Source organism: Natator depressus, chromosome 15 (assembly GCF_965152275.1).
Source record: "Natator depressus isolate rNatDep1 chromosome 15, rNatDep2.hap1, whole genome shotgun sequence".
In the NCBI taxonomy this organism is placed as follows: domain Eukaryota; kingdom Metazoa; phylum Chordata; order Testudines; family Cheloniidae; genus Natator; species Natator depressus.
Genome location: NC_134248.1, coordinates 23,933,547 through 23,948,682, shown reverse-complemented (window position 1 = coordinate 23,948,682; position 15,136 = coordinate 23,933,547). Strand labels below are relative to the sequence as shown.

General features: G+C 44.2%; 2 protein-coding genes across 12 annotated transcripts in view; both read right to left on the bottom strand.

Moving 5' to 3' along the window:
* The window catches only part of SCARB1 (scavenger receptor class B member 1), a 540,196-nt gene that overhangs the window by 117,481 nt on the left and 407,579 nt on the right, over nt 1-15,136 (bottom strand). The window lies entirely within an intron of this gene.
* NCOR2 (nuclear receptor corepressor 2) overlaps nt 1-15,136 on the bottom strand; it is a 398,218-nt gene that overhangs the window by 216,794 nt on the left and 166,288 nt on the right. The window lies entirely within an intron of this gene.

Here is a 15,136-nt window from a genome sequence, read left to right as displayed (position 1 = left end):
CCCACAGAAACCATAAAACCATCAACTTCCCAGGTCAAACTCCTGATGGCAGGGGACAGAGCTTTACTGTTAACTGGTTCCAGACTACCATAAAACTTAACACGACAATAGCCCCAACAACTAAATTGAGGAAGAGAGAGTAACACAGGCACGCACTTTGTTCTAAAAGAATTCCAGAAGCCTCCCCGAGAGAGAGAGAGAAATCTAGTCCACCTGGGGGGTGGGGGTGGGGGGATTTCATGCTCTTGTTAATTTGGGGAGGAGCTCAGATACTAGGGTGGTGGGTGCCAGATAAATAAGAAAAAAAGACAGCTGTATGAGAGACTAGGTTAGATAAAATAGGCAGAACTAGTGACAAATGTCTGTCTACAGGCTCTAAAGCCAACAGTGTTGGAGGAAGTGCTCTTCAAAAAAGAAACTTCATGGAACAATGCAACCTAACAGAGCTTCAAAGAATAGCTCTCATTAGGATGGCGTTTGCTGGGGGGGAAGGGGGAGGGACGACACCACTCTAGGGAAAAGATCAAAATGTTCAGCACTTTTGATTTTTCCCAAGCAAAGTAACGGTTTAGCTACTACTAATTAGCCAATATCTCCTGACAGTCTTAGAACAATAATCCTGCTGTTGTGCAATGCCTTTCACCCCAAAGATCTCGAAGCGTACTTACTGATATACAAACTTGGCAAAGGGTTCCGTTCATCCACCACTGAAATGAAGCCACCTCTGGGCTGAAGCACTGCAGCTGATTAACATCGCATGGCAATGTGAGAAGTAGTTTAGAACGGGACATGAACACCAGCTCATCCCAACGCAAGTAGAGTTCGGCAAAGAGGATTCTGCCTTGCTCTTAACTAACATCTGCTTGCACACAACCTCCTCTTTCACATGCATCAGAGCCCAGAAACCTTGAGCGCCTTGGTGCATCTCTAGCAAGGACTTGAATATCAAGGCCTGAAACAGCCTGGGGAATTTCAAGAGGCAAGAGACAGATTCATCCAACCTGGCAGGACACTGAAGTTAACGCGCGTGCCTTTATAAAGAGCATCAATAGGATCTGTAACTACACATCAGGCTCTCAATTTTGTGTCTTATTTCCTATCACCACGTGGGGCACTGCTTCCATGCTGACTCAGAGCATCCCCATAGTTCCTTACCGTCTCCTGTCCCAGCGTTGACCCAGCCCTGACCCTGTTTTGCTGTGAGATCCGACAGGATCTCAGTACGACAGCCTATTCTGGCCTAATGCATTCCACTCATATTTGTAAGCTACAAGACATCGTAATTAAGTTTATCTGTTCAGTTATTTTGCGATGGGATGGGGTTTCTTTTCCCCCAGGATGGAAACAGGGGAGGTAAAAATGATGGTTTAGTTTGTAACCTTAAACCACAAACTGCTCAATAATCACCCTGCAGCTGCTCTGAGAAAAATATGAAAAAAAAAAAGCGAACAAGCAACGAAGTTCACACAACTTTGCACCTTTATTACAGCAGCCTTACAACTGGAGACAAGTCTGCCATTGTTCTCCAGCACCAACTGGTGCTTTTCATTCCTTCCAGAAGGGCTCCCTTTCTCTCCGACTCCCGGGCTGTGGATGACTGCCAGGCTAACTTCCCGCCTGGACCAGCAACAGGTGGGCTATTCATTAACTTATCACTTGTACTTCGGGGCTGTTTCCTCCTTTGGGAGGCACGGGGCGACGCGATCTCAGACCGCAGCTAGCTGGGGCCAATGATATGACACAAGGACGTTCTGCTGCGTTGGTTAAAGCGGCAGGCGTCCGCACAGTTAAGCGCTATGAATTGCTCTGGCCCGGACATCATTACCCACGATGAAACCTTCTGGGATTGACGTGTGCGTAAAAAAAGATACCACCTAATGACACTCGAGCGCATCTTAATTAATTAATTGCTGCTTACTGGAATGTGCAGCTGCAGCATGTAACCTCCACCCCTGCTTTTTGAACTCCCAAAGCAGCCTTAGAAGTGGAGTGTGCATCACAATGCCACATCTTAAGCCTTGCTCCCCACTCAAGCCGGCCCTGGACAGCTTTGATACTGTTCAAGGGATTTTCACCACGCTGCAAATGAAGCTTCATGCTGCTTCCAGTCAAGTTGCACTCAATTATAAGCAGGTTTCACTGGGCTAGCCTCCCAGAAAGCAAAGCCTGTTGATTCCTCGATGGGTATTCAGTGCCGCAGTCAAAGGGAATCATCATTTTCTTTTGCTCAGCCAGAGCAGAGGAGGACTGAAAGGGGAAGAAGTTGCAGCAAAGGATGGAGAAGAAGAGATTTCTGCCCAGGCCCCATTCCAGCCACTGGAAAGAACTGAGATAGGACAGTCAACGCTCTTCGTGAGCGCCTTCTTCTCCTGGCATCCTTGCCTGCCAGGGGCTGTCCCAGAACTTCTGACCCCAGGGCCACAAGGGCTAATGAATAACGTTCTTACTTTTCTTTGCTCCCCCCGTTATACAACTCTGCTAAGAGACAAGGAGTTTGTGGATAAAAAGAGATGTACAATTCCAAGACTGGACTCACAGAAACCAAACACCCAGGAGGGTCTCTGTTCAAATGGCTTTATTCCAGTAAGACTGTTCGGTAGCTTTAGAGGCACGTTGGCTCATCAATCCTGCTCCTGCTTCTGCCACCGTGAAGATAAAGCATAGTAGCAATCTGGATATTAATATCCTTTCCCCCACCACATTCCTTATTCACAGGATGGGTTTTTTCCATTTCTTAGCATGAAAAGATACCACAAAGGCAGCTGAAGAAGTTGACTCCAAACGTCCCTCCAAAAACCAAGCTACAAGAGCATTAAACACATACTGAGAAGGCAAAACAGTGGGTTTCTGTCTTGCTAGATTTACACTGGGATAAGATGGTGCAAGTGCTCAGTTACCTGACAACCACAAGCGGAGAGCTGAGGCCTGGCCTTCCCCATGGGCAACTGCTAAGCCTTCCCCGTGCTCTCAATTTTCAAAGCCACAGGAAGCAGAAGATAGATTTTTAGGCATGCAATGCATGGTTTGCTCAAGCCTATGGGACATCAGGAGTGGGAAGAAAATTGTGTGGTGATGGTGTGTGGGTGAGCGAATCAGCAGAAGTCATTTCAGTCCACAATTTCAGAGAGCGAGAGAGAGAGAATCCAACTCTAAGTACAAAACAACCAAGTGAAACTGGCCCACATTTGGCAATATGCAAAATGTAAGGCACTTTAAAAGATTAAAGCCCTTTTTGTAAAACCTTTGGAGACTCTGTTTCTGCTCTCCAGTCATATTTTCAGCCTACGGATGCTGGAAGAGAAGCGATGGTATAGTGGAGCAGAAAGAATGGCAGAGCGCTACCTTACATAAAAGTACCGTCATCTCACACTATGTCAGCAGTGCTCAGAGGCTCTTTCAAAACGGGTAATTGCCATTTTCACAGACACAGGTATCTAGACAGAGAGAGACAGACAACAAGGACGCGGGAGAAAGGGAACGAATGCAGAAGTCTCTTGGGAAACTCACACCTGATAATGAGGTTCGGAGAGCAGCACTCTCATTTTTAAAAAAGAAACCCTTATTCCTAAGCGCAAAACCCAGGTGCACATGAAAAGATGGTGACACAGCTGCCTGCCACAGTCAGCTTGCAAAGGCTGGACTTTCAAAGCAGGTTAAGTAACAGCAAGCGGTGGGCACTTGAATCCCCGAGGTGTACTCCAACCTCCTCCATTAGCGCTCTTCCTGGGAAAGGAGGCCTGATTGCCTCCCGGGGTGAAGAGCGCTGAGCATGACTGTTTGCAGATTATGAATTTAAAATACTCTTGTGCTTGACTCAGTCAAGTAACGAGGGCCTAGGGCTCTTCTGATGCAGCAGCTATTGCTGGGAGCAATCCTGTGCTGTCAGAGGCCTGGACTGGGTGACCTAATCGGTCTGTTCCCTCTCCAATTTCCATGGCAGAATACATAAGGAGATGCTCAGTGAAGCTTACAACAGCACGCCTTACACACAGTGATTGCTATGTCACCAGAGCATCCAGTTTTTCTACTGTTGGTTCTTTGTCACTGTGAGAATCTGCCTGTTCTTTTGCACAAGTGCTGATATCTTGGCATCAAAGCATGTCTAAAAACGTGTCATAAGCATGTCTAAAACTGGCTGTTTGGAATGCTCTAAAGAGACAGGGGCCATGTAAGTAATTCAGCCCGACCTCATACGGGTTCAACATTAAATGTTCATGACAGAGAGAGACCTTGTGGCACAAACCTCAAAGGGAAACGGCACACTGTGGGGACACGACAACCCAGTGCAATGCATCTCCTGAAGATTACCAGGGAAGAGAAGAAAGCAGGGTAGCAAAAGCCAAAAAGGAGGACAGGATGGGCACATATAACAACATATCCTTTGAAGATCCATGGCAATGGGCCTCTCAGCTACCCACAGAACCCTTGGAAAGGAACAAAAGATTGGGAATCTCCCATTCACATTATGACTGGGACTGCCTTTTCCTTGCTCCAATGTTATCCCCCCCGCCCCCGCGACATGGCAGCTCAAAGCATCCAGCCAAGAGGGGAATGCTCCAGCTCCCAGCAAGCCAGACACCGCTGGATTGTGCTTGCTAGCTGCAGAGAGAAATCCCATCCTGAGGGAGCATCCTGGACCAGAAAGTCAAATATTTGTGAACTGCATCCTTAAAATAGGAACCCATTGCACAGGAGCCCAACTCACTGCTCCAACACAGGAGCCCAACTCACTGCTAGGGAAGGTGGTTTTGTTTTTTGTTTTTGTAAATGGTAGCAGTGGTCTGCTTCCTAACACTGAAGAAGCCACTTAAAGCAGGCTCTATATAATGATGTTGACGCCTGGGATCCTATCACATCCAGGTTTTAAATTAACATAGTGTGAAACGTAAAATTCTTCTTATTAACGAGTAGTCACGGCCTTCAAAACCAGCATGGAGCCCAGAGAGTTAGAATCAATCTGCTGGAGGGAAGAAAACAATTACTTCATTACTCAAGTCGATACTTTCTCAGTAATTATACTGTTTCCATGTGATTTGTTTTTATACACAGCTAACAGCTACTGTAGTCCCTGTTTATCCCTGGTGTTATTATTATGCGATTTGTATGATAACAAGGGGAACAAGGGTGGGGGCGGGGGGCCAGGATTAATGTAAAGCCTCCCTTGGTAATAACAGCTGCTGCCATAAAATAAAACAATTAACACTAGAGACACACTCCATCTGAGAGGAGAACCTGTCCTAGATTTTTATTCTGTATGTGGTTGTCCCAAGCATAGGTCCCACCAATAAAAATCACAGCTCTTCACTGGAGGTCCCACCAATAAAATCAAAGCTCTGTATATGATGAGTGCCACCTTCACCTTCTGGGATGCAACTGATAGTGTCTCTTATTTTAAACTGCAAAGACTGGGGAAGAATATGTAAAGCCGCCATGGCCCACTGTTTCTAAAACAACTGCAGATTCAGGGCTTGATTCAACTTTCACGGACTTTAATTGGAGTCTGTAGTGGGCCCGATCCAGCTATCACACGGCAGTTTAAAAGATGCACGGGGGCAAGCGGTCAAAGCACAAGATCAGGAATTCTTGAATGCCGACTCCATCTCCAACAAGGACTGCCCTCTGCAGCCTTGGGGCTTGTCTACACTTACCGTGCTGCAGTGACGCAGCTGCAAGGGAAGACGCTACTACGCTTCTCCCGTCGGCATACAGTTAATCCACCTCCACAAGCGGCAGTAGCCGTGTCGATGGGAGAAGCTCTTCCGTCGACACAGAGCTGTCTGCACCGGGGAGTTAGGTTGGGATAACTGCGTCGCTCAGGAGTGTGGCTTTTCCACACCCCGGAGCGACGTATCTGTAGTGACATACGTTTGTAGTGTAGACACTTCACCTTCCCTCACAGTAATTAAACCGATCACTCACTGGGCGGGCTGAACAGTCAATGCCTGAAGAAGAACGGCGCTGTTAGTGGTGTGCATCAGAAGCAGTAATACGAAATAGACGGGAGGTGGGGTTGGAGAGTGGAGAATCAGCGAGGCAGAGGGAAGAGAGTGTTCAAAACAGCTGGTGTGGCTGAAGAGAAATAAAGAAGAGGAGGAAGGGGCTGGGGTGGGGCATGGAGGATGTGGGGAAAAGGACAGATCAATAATATGCTGCCTTTTTTTTTTTTTTTTAAATCCTTCCATGGAGGGCAAATCACCTGCCGGTGCAAAGTAAGTATTGCTCCTGCCTTCAGACACATATCTGCATTTAGCACTTTGAAAGGTAAGAGATAAATGAGAGAGGTTTTAGAATGAAGGCATGGTGGGAGACACACAATGGAGCCCTTGTTCACACCTGGACTCACCCAGACCTCAGGGCGAGTTGTGACTGGCTTGAACCTGGGTTTCCTTGACAATGAATCAGCCACCTTTCCAAAGTCCCAGGGGACACCACATCATAACTTTGGAACCTTCACTTTCAGCTGGTCAAATAAAGCTATGCTGTCTGAAAAAGAGGGGGCAAAGTCTAGTGGTTACGGATATGGAATTGGGAGTCAGGTCTCTTTGTTTTTAACCTTCTCTCTACCACTGCCTCAGTATGTGTGTTCCGGCAAGTCATGATGGCTCTCTGCCTCAGTTTACCCATCTATAAAATAAGTAGTCTAGCAACAGTCTCTTCATTTCAGGAGCATGAGCAACTTCAACATCAAATATCTGTAAATTACTTGGTTAACCCAGTTTAGTGAAGGACGTGACAATTAGGAAATTAAGGGATTGTCCAACTGCAGTTTGATTGATTGAGTTATTAAACACAGAGTTTTGTTAGAACTCTGAGCTTCTACCCCCAATTCTTTCTGCTTGCACATCCCAGGCACACCCACAGGGTAAAAGAGAACAGTTACAATAGACAGCTGGATGACAACTGCTGCAGACCCACTGTGGGCAAAATTCAATTCAGACCTAAAAATGAAGGAAGCCCTTGCGTCTAGGTAGACAGTTGAGGAGTATGAATGCCTGAGATTTTATCTGGGGATATAATTCTGTCATCTGAATCTTTCTTATCTCTACATACCCATCAAATGCATCTTAAATCTGCAAACTAATTAAATTCCCAGTATGCAGTTAGCAAGAGTCTGTGCCACAAGGCAGAGCCACTATTTGCTCTCTAGCCATCTGCAAGAACCTGTGGTTTGGAGAGCATTGTGCGATTCTGTAAAGCTAGAGTAAGTACTAAACCCAAGGGCTATTAAGGGCTGTGATTCCTATGGAAGTGGGAGAAGGGGAAGAAGGCTGGGAAGTATCTTCTCCAATTTCGGACTACAGATGGCAGAGAAGGTCAGGGAATCCAGGCCTCCCGATTCCCAATCTAGTGCCCATTTCCCCCTGGATTGCACTTCAAAAACAAGCTTATAAAAATGTTAAAACCAAAGAGGTCAAATGTATATTTAAATATAGTTAAAAGTCCAAAGGGAACCAGGCTTAACCCTAGAGCATCTGCAATCCAAACATTGCAGCCTTGTGCTAATGCAGCAGATGAGAGTCAAAATGAATAGAAACAAGCATGAAACTGACTAGCTGGTCATATCTTCCCAGCGGCGGGAAAGGCAGAAAGAGGTAAAAGAGCGTAACCGTGAAAAGCAGATCAGGTTATTAAACTTCTTTTGTTTTTTTATCATCTGGCATTTTACTGACCCTTTCTGTAGCCCAATCTGTTTAAGGGAAATGTAATTTTTAAACCCTTAGGGTTTTCCATTGACAGAATCTTTGCAGTAAAACTAAAGGCGGCATTAGCTTTTCTGGACTGATCCAAGTGCAGGCAGTGCTGTAAACTGTGCTTGATTCCTGGTCGCAGTTAATTTAATGCTTGCCAAAAGTAACATCTCGAGAACACAGCAGCACTCGTTCAGAATTCCTGCAGCCCGACACCAGGCAAACCGCTCTGACTTGGGACCACCAAACGACACTCCCTTTGGTCTCAGGACTGCCTTCTAGCGATGGGCAGAAGTAGTTCCTACTACACCACAGTAACTACACCCATAACATAGTAGGAAAGGGGTGGGTGAAAAAGGCATCTGCAGAACGGTACAGTAACTATAAACGGTGCCTTAATAATACAGCCCCACAGCCCACCAAAAAAGGAGTCGAGTAGCAAGTACACTAACATTTGCAAGCAAAACTAATCAGAATATTTAAGTAATTCAAAGCTGTGGGATCTAAGGATTACCTGTGTTTTCCTCAGTTCCCACACACATCAGCATGTGAAGACAGCAGCAGAAGAGTAAAAAAAAAATCATACTCATAGGATTTTAAATAGTAAATATTCTCACGGGAGTTAATGAAGCAGGAGACTCAGCAGCTGTATAAGAGAGAGCATTGATTGTTTTTTTTTTTAAATATGTAAACTTTTTGAGAGGACCCATGCAATTCCATTCCCTGTACCCGGGTGATTTCCATGCAGCCAGAGCACAAAATATCCCAAAAATTTTTTAGCTTGCACAAAACTAGGTCAAGAAACTTCCCCAATGTTTCAACCAGCTTGAAGCAATTTAACTGCAAAATAAGTAACAAATGCTGACTGTCCCTCCCCCCTCTCCACCAACAGATTTATGAGGTTGGTAAACCCTTCCCATTCGTGTTCTGGTTAAATGCACGAACTGAAGCGCAGTATCTGGTCTTGCAAAACTTGTTTGCGTTCAAAGAAGCCATTCCACGTTATTACACTTAACAGATGCCGCCTCCGGGCTCGCTAAGATTCCAGAAGAATACAGAAGCAGCAATGAACAATGCATACATGCTTCAAAGCAGCTCAGAACAATGACCAAATCCTGAAAGACTTACATAAAACTCCCATTGCACTCGTAGGTCTTATACTAACCAATGGATGTTCTGCCTCTCTCATTATCTCTTTGCATTTCCCGCTAGTAGATAATCATTGTGTTGATGTCACACATTCCCCCAGTGAGATCATACGAATTATGAATACTCAGCTACCGAACTATTTATTATAGCGGGCACCTATTAAGGGTTGTCTGAGCCTTTGCATTTTAAAGACGCTGTTTTCAGCTGCTCTTAACTTTGCCAAAATTTTAACCATTTGGGCTGAAATTTTCCATGCTGGGGGTCTACCTCAGGTTGATTTTTCATTTTATTTTATTTTTGTAAGTTTCAGCCAAAACAGTTCAGCCATTCCCAAAAACGAGGTTAGGGAAATATATGTTGGTTTGCAATGTTTTTTAAAAAAAAAAGAAAAATATTCTGGCAACTTTTTCCATAAGAAGCTTTAGCACCTCCGTGCTTTGGAGCAGGGACTTGAAATTTGGCAGGGTGGCCCTTGGGTCAGGCATGTGCCTTTTGCTGTTCCTGTGAAAACCGGTCCAAATTTGGCTGAGGCTGAAAAATCTGTTCTCACATGCGCAATAGACACTTCTTTGAATTCAGCAGCTAACAGCTCTGAGGATTCTGTCCTCATGGAACATACTTTATCCCCTCATAGCTCCTACATGTGACCGGATTGCACAGGCTCCATTCTCCACCAGAATGACTGAGCAGGCTCCATCCCAGGGCTATAGGGGCTCCGAAAGACTTTCCCTATAATTGCTGCTCCAGGTTGGGTCTGGGTCCAGACACCTGAACTGAGAACAGGGAGGGAGTCTGACAGAGACACGGTGGGGGAGGTAATATCTTTTACTGGACCAACTTCCGTTGGCGACAGAGACAAGTTTTCAAGGAGCCTAGTCTCTCCTGTGCTCTCACTGAAACCCCAGTCCTTGGGCCCAGGCAACCTGCAGGAGAAAGCCACGGGACTCGAATGCAGTCCCAACATTAATGGACACTTTTAGACCTTAATATCTCTGTGCCTCGGCTCCTCATCTGTAAAATGGGGATACCGCCACCCTGTCCCCTGTCACCTCATCTGTGTGCTGTGGAGATAAATTATGCACTCAGATACTATAGTGATGAGTGCCGTAGAAAAGCTCATGAGGAAATTAAGAATTCTGCATTCAGATCGGGGTCTGAATAGTGTACAGTAAATGAGACCTAGGGTCACACATTGAACAACGAGGATAAAACAAAATATTGAATAGTTGTTCATTCATTGAGCTCTGCCCATCCTGTGCACTAAATGAGGCACGGGTCCTGTGGAAAAAATGGTATGTATGTGTCATTAAAGACTATCGTGATGCTTATGCACAAGGAGGCTGAATTAAGATTGTACAGACAACCTTAATTCGGTCATTTCCTAGCTTTTCAGTGCTTGACTTTGCAACCTTAACATTCGTTCAATGTAGATTTTGGTGTGTGAGAGCGTCCTTTCACCTGCCCTGAAGGCACACAAAAGCAAAAAATAAATATAAGTGAGCTCCCTTTTTCTGGTCACGTACAAATTCAACCCTAAATGCGACACCATCTGCTTCACAGAACAAGAATTGCTTGGGTAACAAGCTGGGCTTCTGTTAGCCTCATAAGGAATTCAGTTACAGTACCACTGACATAATCACACCCTGCATGAATGAATTCAAGGTGATGGCAAAAAAAAAAAAAAAAAAAAAGAGAGAGAGACACCATTCCCTTCCTTCTATTTTTAGCACATAAACAAACCAGCTTCTACTTTTTCCTCAGCATTTGCATGTCTAGCTTCCTCTCTATGGCTGACATCTTTAGATGTTGAACAGTTTGCTAAGTCTCTCTCTCCATACACACACTTACTTCACTCCCATGAAGCCCCCCCACACACACACACTTCACTCCCATAAAGCCACACACACACTCACTTCACTCCCATAAAGCTACATCTGAGGTTTATGTTTCCTTCATTGCAAACACTTGCCACTGCTACAAAGTAAAGCCCAGAGTACAAAGGAAAAAATAAGATCCTAGGTAAAACAGACCTCGAAGCGCACACATTGCTCCTTTGGTTTATTGGATGGAAAGAGACCGGAGGTGCATTTTCAGATGTGGGAAAGAATAAGAGTATGACAAAATCCTGCATTTGGAGGCTCAAAAATAGAACTTGGGGGAGTAAATTCTGTTTAGGTTTACAAAGGCCAATTTGAGCATGCACAAGTAGGATCTGGAGGCCCCACTGTTTCAAACCCATGTTTCAGAGTAACAGCCGTGTTAGTCTGTATTCGTAAAAAGAAAAAAGAAAAGGAGTACTTGTGGCACCTTAGAGACTAACCAGTTTATTTGAGCATGAGCTTTCGTGAGCTACAGCTCACTTCATCGGATGCATCCGATGAAGTGAGCTGTAGCTCACGAAAGCTCATGCTCAAATAAACTGGTTAGTCTCTAAGGTGCCACAAGTACTCCTTTTCTTTTTTCTTTTTACAAACCCATGTTTGAAATTCTGTCCCACAAAGTGACTTCCTGCACTAGATAGAAACTAGCCCTCACAGAGAGGGATTGCTCAGCAATGACTGAAATGCAACCATCTCTTGGGTGGAAGAGAATACCTGCCAGCAAAGCTACAAAAGAGGTGTTTGTCTGCTGTCTTTTAAAAGAATCAAACAGTGAAGAATAAGAACTTCTCCACCTGGAATCACAGGGTGAATTTAGGGAGGCAAAATTTAACTATCCAATTTGGAATTTGGCCAGGGCAGCTCAGTTAACATCCCACCACTTCCCAAAAGAATGATTGAGACCTTTAACGGCCACAGCTGTAGCTCTCTAGAGAGACCAACATGTGACAGCTGACACATGGGAACACAGCAGAGAAATCCACATCACAGTACTCTTCATTATTTCCTACAGCGGGGGACCCCTTGATGCAGATTCCTACTGGTTCCAAATGGGGCTTACTGGAGAACTGGCATCAGCTGTTCTGTTGGATCGTAACTGCTAGCTCACTTATCTTCCCTTGGCATATTTGTGTTTATAGTAAATACACTTTTGTTTAAAGAAAAGTCACATGCAAATTTTAACAGGATTTTATCATCAATAGAAGAAAAACACTTTTGCGGCCACCAATATAACCCACCTTTACCTTCAAGGCTAAGGACCCACCAATGCTTATGAATTCATACGGTATCATATGCCACTTGGAAGCTCTGATCAATATTATTTGTGATATATTTCCTACTACCACCACCCTTCCCGCTCCATAAATACATTCATTCTACAATCAAGTCTGTTACCCATAAAGTTACCTGTTTATCAGCTGCCTCTAAGAAATGCCATGAGTAACTGGAAGATTACATGAAAGTTAGTCTTTACTGAGCAGCTATGGAAAAAAACAGCCAGAAGAAGAAAAGACATAAGAAAGCAAACCAGAGACCTCATTCTGCAACTCTCTTCCTCACTCACTCACATAATCCCTACTCACCATCAACAGCATGATCATGGCTCAAAACCACAATCGCTTTCACTGGAACTTGAAAACCTCCACAGCACTCTCAGAACTACCTAAACGTTGGCAATATGCTTCCCCAGAATCATGTCAGTGTCATACATGACCTCTTCCCACCCCCTTCACTCGTTCGCGCTCTTTCCTGTCTCTCTTATTACTGTAATTACTGTACGTAAATAAAAATTCTGAGCAACCCCTCCAAACACACAGATTTAAGTCACAGGGATTCCTTGGGGGAAAAAGTGCTGACCCAGAACTTCAAAGCCTTTTTACTTTTCCCACAGCAGCTCTGTTTCTTGAGTCATTTGTAAACAGCCTGGACAAACCACACAGTATACAATAGAGGACAGCCTTGCACTGATCATAGGAACTTGAACAACTCCTACGAACATCTACTGCAAGCAGCATTCTCACAGATGTAGCCATCGTTAAGCCATAGATCCCACTCCCACCCTGGTCCATGCAAACCACCACTTTGGAGTGATAAACCACTGTTCAACAAAAAATCTCAAAGTGAATCAAACAACTGCTCAGCTTCAGCACCCATGCAAGGGAAGTACAGAATTAGGGATGATCGAGAAATCATATTTCTCCCATCATGCCTAGGAAAATATATTGGAAAACTGCCATCAAAAATTTCTGCATTTTAGTCAAAAAGTAAAGTTTGGAAACTCTTCTTCCTTTCAGTTTTCAGAAATCAGAATCCCAAAATTCTTCAGTTATTGGGGGTTTTTCAATGAAACCCCCAACATTTTCTGTTGGGAACAGAAATTTTTCATGCACATTTCCACTTAGTCAAACAAGCCTCTTTCCATCGAATAAACCACCTGCATTAAATACAACTTTCAGACAGGTAAACTGAGGCATAACACATTTGGAAGAAATATCTTTGAAACAAAGCGTGTGCGCTTAAAGTCACACAACAAATCTGTGGCAGAAGCAGAAACTGAACCCAACTGCTCTGATTGCCACTAACACAATCACATCTAATATAAAGAGTTCAGATCACTGACTTAATTAACGTCCAAACAAAGGGACCCGGGGAATATATATTGGTGTGAAATTTAAGGGATGACTCAAATAAAACTTTTAAAGACTAAGGCCTAAAACACAAAGCAGCAGTGAAAGTAATTTTACACATTTCGCCTGGGATTTAGAAACCCAAATTCCTTTGCAAGTCAATGGCATTTGGATACCCAACTCACTAAAACTCCTTTGAATATTCCAGCTTTCCCCCCCAGGTCACACCTGCCCTATTTATCGCACACAGAAAAATACGGTCACAATATTTCCAGCACGCCACATAACCAAGAACAACGTAGGTCTTTTAAACCTGTCAATCACAGGAGGCACATTCCCACAGATGAAATGATTAAGAAAGCTTGACAATTTCCCCAAATATCTGCAGTGACCTAGACCATGAGCCCTCAATACAGTAACAAGGTCTCAAACAATACAGACCAAGAGTTTAATATGGATAATAAAATACGCCACACCATTTACTGTAAGAGCTTTGCTGTATACAAAGGTCGTACTGCTTTAATTATAGTTAGAGGTACAACCCTGCAGTGCAGGTATAAATGTTCTTATATCTGTATAGCTTATTCCTGTATAGGAAGGGGAATAAGCTATGTGGGTATAAGGCACCTTTATATGGATCTGAGTCCACACTAGGGGACGGTATTGGTATAACAAATTTTAAAACAACACCCTGTAGCTATATTGGTACAAAAGCGGTGCATAGACCAGCCCTAAGTGACTGGAGACACATAATGACAGATCATTACAAATACAGGGACTGGCACAGCGGAAGGCTGAGCGCCTTTCACACACACAGTTGTCAACGGAAGTTTTAATGTTCAGTGCCCTCTCATGTTCATAAATGGGAGAGGGTTTGGAGAAGAGCCGCGAGAATGATTAAAGGTTTAGAAAACATGCCTTAGAGTGAGAGACTTATGGCGCTCAAGCTATTTAGCTTAAAGAGAAGGTTAAGGGGTGACTTGATTACAGTTTATAAGTACCTACATGGGGTGCAAATGTTTAATAATGGGCTCTACAATCGAGCAGTGAAAAGTCTAACAAGAGCCAACGGCTGGAAGTTGAAGCGAGACAAATTCGGACTGGAAATAAGGTGTAAATTTTTAACAGGGAGAGTAATTAATCACTGGAACTATTTATCAAGGGTCATAGTGGATTCTACATCAATTACTATTTTTAAATCAAGATTGGATGTTTTTGTTAAAGTTTGGGGCTAGGAACTATGTTAGGGAAGTTCTATAGAGCGGAGTTATACAGGAGTTCAGACAGTCCCTTCTGGCCTCGGAATCCATAGGATCAGATCAGGCTTAAGGACCTCCACAAAGAGGGGAGCAATACTAGTGCGATGGAGGATATTCAGAGAATGGCCTGTTGATCATTCCAGAGTGAAATCTGTGCTCTACCCCCAGCACTGATGGAGCAATTTAAAGCGTCTTTACCAGTTGTGGTCCACAAGGGGCAAGCTGGAGGAATAAAAAAGGCAGCAGGAAGAATCCCGTTAGTTTGTAAAGCCACTAGACATTGTGCCTGCAACACCAGAGACCAAAGGACTTTCTTCCAAGGTTGGACGCTCCAGTTGATTTGAGAGGGACGCCAGGTGCATCCTTCCACCTGGTGAGCAAACAGGGGGAGTGGAAAAAATTCCACGCAGCCCAGCTTCTAAGATCATTTAAAAAAAAAAAAAAAAAAAAAAAAAGCCTTCTCAGCCTCATATCAGGGAGAAGAAATGAGATATCTAAAGCCCCGCCACAAAGAGGGGCAGGGGAGAGGGGGG